The sequence below is a fragment of the Homarus americanus genome, unplaced genomic scaffold, assembly GCF_018991925.1.
Source record: "Homarus americanus isolate GMGI-L3 unplaced genomic scaffold, GMGI_Hamer_2.0 scaffold46513, whole genome shotgun sequence".
Classification (NCBI taxonomy): domain Eukaryota; kingdom Metazoa; phylum Arthropoda; class Malacostraca; order Decapoda; family Nephropidae; genus Homarus; species Homarus americanus.
In genome coordinates, this window is record NW_024752863.1 from 1 (window position 1) to 3414 (window position 3414).

The 3414-nt window shown below is 41.4% G+C and overlaps 1 long non-coding RNA gene across 1 annotated transcript; it reads left to right on the forward strand.

Moving 5' to 3' along the window:
* The first annotated feature begins 2182 nt into the window (after window positions 1-2182).
* Window positions 2183-2790, forward strand: LOC121855209. The gene is made up of 3 exons (XR_006086749.1): window positions 2183-2237; window positions 2396-2459; window positions 2729-2790. It is a non-coding gene; the product is annotated as an uncharacterized LOC121855209 (long non-coding RNA).
* The last annotated feature ends 624 nt before the right edge of the window (window positions 2791-3414 follow it).

Sequence of the window (3414 nt, forward strand, 5' to 3'; positions counted from 1 at the left end):
GTGTTAGAACTCCTTTAGTTTGTGAAGAAGAAAAGAAAAGAAAAGAAAAGTAAAGTGTAGTATATAAAGTAGTGTTTAGACATTTGTTTGTTTGGCTGTTAGTGTTCCGCATTGGAAATGTTTTCTTAAACATTTTCTGTGGTTTTTAATAGAAGTATTTGACTTGTGGCCTGTGAAACGTATTTAAGATTTCTGTCTGTGGTTAACTAGGGAGATTTTGAAGTTGTTCTTAATTCAAGTTGTTAGAGTACAGGATATTTAAATTGAAGACGGTAGTTTAATCGAAATGAAATCCTTTAAGTGTTAAACGTGTTAAGTGGTTTAAAAAGTTGAAGTGTTAATAGTGTACTTTGTGAAATTGGCGGAATATGTTGTGTTTTTGCAAGAAATCGTGTCATTTCGTTGGTGAGTGATGGAAAGTGAATTCATGAGCATGTAGATTGTGTAGCAAGTTCATTATTAAAATATTGTCTATCTGAAGTTCAATGTAGTTTTAAGTGATGGTGGTGGAATCTTGAAAATGAGTGAGAAGAAAAGAAAGCTGCAGCATTTATGTGTGCTTGGACTGTTCATAGTGATCGTGGTGGATCTTGAAAATGAGTGAGAAAGAAAAAAGATGCAGCATTTGTGTGCCAAGTAGTAAACCATACGTGTGTGTTTTGATGCGTATAGTAGGAGATTGGAGGTGTTGTGCATATAGTGAAGTGGAAAAGCAAATAAATGTGCCGACAGCGACGTTTTGGTAAACGAGGGGTGAGGGCAGGTAAGTGACTCTTGATGTTTAGTTTGTTTAGCGAGGTAAAGATAGGGATTTGACATGAATAAGAATATTGATATGGGTGAGCCAATTGGTAGCCTGCTTTGAGTGTATGAAAAATAAGCGGCATAAAGCACGAGACCCAGGGTCGGGTCGATGCATCTTTAGCTGACTACATTCCAAACGTTCGACTTTACTTTTATCCTCTTCGCCACTGATCGGCTTGTTAGCCGCTTGGTCACGTCTCTTTTCCTTTATATTCTTCACGAAAAGGTCGGCTCGCTAGCCGCCTGAGAGATTGGAGCGCCTGAAGTTGCCTAGCTTATACTACAGACGGGCAAGGGGGGACCTAGTTGAGCTTTATAAGCATCTCAGGGGGCACTACTCAGTTAAGTGTCCTTGCTTGGAGCTGGCGGACGCTCGCCCCACAAGGGGTCACAGCTCAAGATTGAAGAAGCCGGAAAATCGTGAGGGCAAACTTTTTCGGAGTGAGGGTTGTAAATTGTTGGAACAATCTACCAGAGTGTTGTGACGGCATCGAGTGTGAGCTCTTTGAAGAGAAGACTTGACCAACATTGGAGCGGGTTCAGGTACATTGAGGAGCCGGTGCATGCCCAGTATTTGACAACAGTGCGTGACAGAGACGTGACCGATTGCCCGGGCAGCTAGCGAGCTGACCTTTTGGTGAAGAATATAAAGGAAAAGAGACGTGACCGATCAGTGGCGAAGAGGATAAAAGTAAAGTCGAACGTTTTGAATGTAGTCGGCTAAAGATGCATCTAACTGACTTACTTGTGAATACTTAGGCTGTATGTAAAGGTGATTGTGATTGGTGGATGTGTTTTGGGTTGTATGACTTTTAGGAAAATGATTAAAGGAAAGGTAGAATTTTTTGGTAATAAAATAATCCTTGTTATTGAAAGTCATGGGAAGTTAAGATATGTTGGTATATTTGGTTAAATAGTGAAGAAAATTGTATTAATGAGAGTTTTGTAGTAGTTTATTTTTAAGATTTTGTGGTAGTTTATTTTCGAAAGAAAATAACAACCTGGGAAGTCACGGTGGGCTTTCCTTACGCGAGGCGTTAAGTTTGAGCCAACTAGCGTGGGAAAGGTTGATTTTTGCAGAGACGTGACCGGCACAGAGGTAGAGCCAGAATTTCGAGTTTAGGTGAATGAAATTTTTGAATGGGTGTTGTGTTTGTGCTGTTATATACTGGAGGCTATATAATGGTACTACACTCTCGGTTGTGTGTGTGTGTTTATGGTCGTATTTTGTTGTCGTCCTGGTAGTTTTTATACACTGAAGACTAGGGGTGTTGTAGTGTTATTGTGTATGTGCTTTTGTTTAATTAATTTTGACTAGTTTGTTGTAAATTTTTGAGTTGATGCCTTTGTGCAGGTGTACGGAGAGGCATACTGTGGAATGAGAAGAGGCGTGGTCTAGTTTGTAGGTGATGGCTAGCGCGTCTACACTTGCGGTGAGGAATTCGTCAATATGGTATTTAAAATGGAAGGTGTAGTTGTGTTTGACTAAAGAGAAGTTGTAGCTGTAATATGAGAAGTGGTTCATGGCTAATATATTTGTATTGAGAATTAGTGTAAGTTTTATTGGTTAGGTAATAAATGGTTTTTTCAGGTTGTTGTTGTTGGAGGTGGAAGGAGCCGGTATTTTTTTGAGGTAGACTAGGGGAATAGTGAGGGTAAGTGACGTTAGGAAGTTTGTAAGGATTAAATTTTCAGAGATTGATTTTTTACAGATGCTTGTGCCGTAGAGCAATAGAAATGTTAAAAGTGGACATTAAAATAAATGATTGTGGCTTGAGTTTGGTAATGTTAAGTTTAAAATGTTGAATTTTGTGCCTCGGCTGTAGATTAAAGAAAATGTAAATGAGTTTTGATAAGTTGAGTTTATTATATAGTAGTGAGAAAGATTTGATAAATGGATAACGAATGACCTTTTTTTTTTCAGGTTGGGGTCTGGTGGTGGTCCTGGGTTCTCTAGTGCACCCAAAAGTGCCTAGAGATAGACACAAGGAGACATAAGTGAGTGTATAAACCTGTGAAAGAACTTCTTAGTCGAACCGTACCCGCAGCTGACGGCGCCCACGCCTACCAAAGGTCACCAACCCAAAAGTGGGGGTGCCGGCGGTAGAGCGGTACCGCTCTCGCCTCGCAAGCGGGACGTCTCGGGTTCGATTCCCGGGCCGGTGGAAAGTGGGTTGGACACACTTCCTAGACCCCCTGTGTCCCTGTTGACCTAGCAGTAAAGTAGGTACCAGTTGTAAATCGAAAGTTGCGAATTCGTATCTGGGTAAAAGTCGTCGGAGCTAGCCGACAAAATGTTAAAGACTGGAGGGTTGTATGCTCTTGACATAAAATGCTATGATCCTTTAGGCAAGCACAAAGTTGGCATGCTGCCTAGTTGGGCGGTGTAGGCGCTTGTGCCCTTCACCTTGCATGGGAATAAGGGGGGTGAGGGGGGATGCCCCTCGGCCCCTCCCATTCTCAAAAAGTGTGATAATGAGAAATCGAAAAATGTTAGAGTAGAATATAGTGTTGTGTTGACTGTATCGACTAACCAAGAGGAAGTATGGTCGCCATCCAGAGGTGGGGGAGAAGTCGATGTTGGAAAGGAGCCAAGTGTTGTAACCAGTC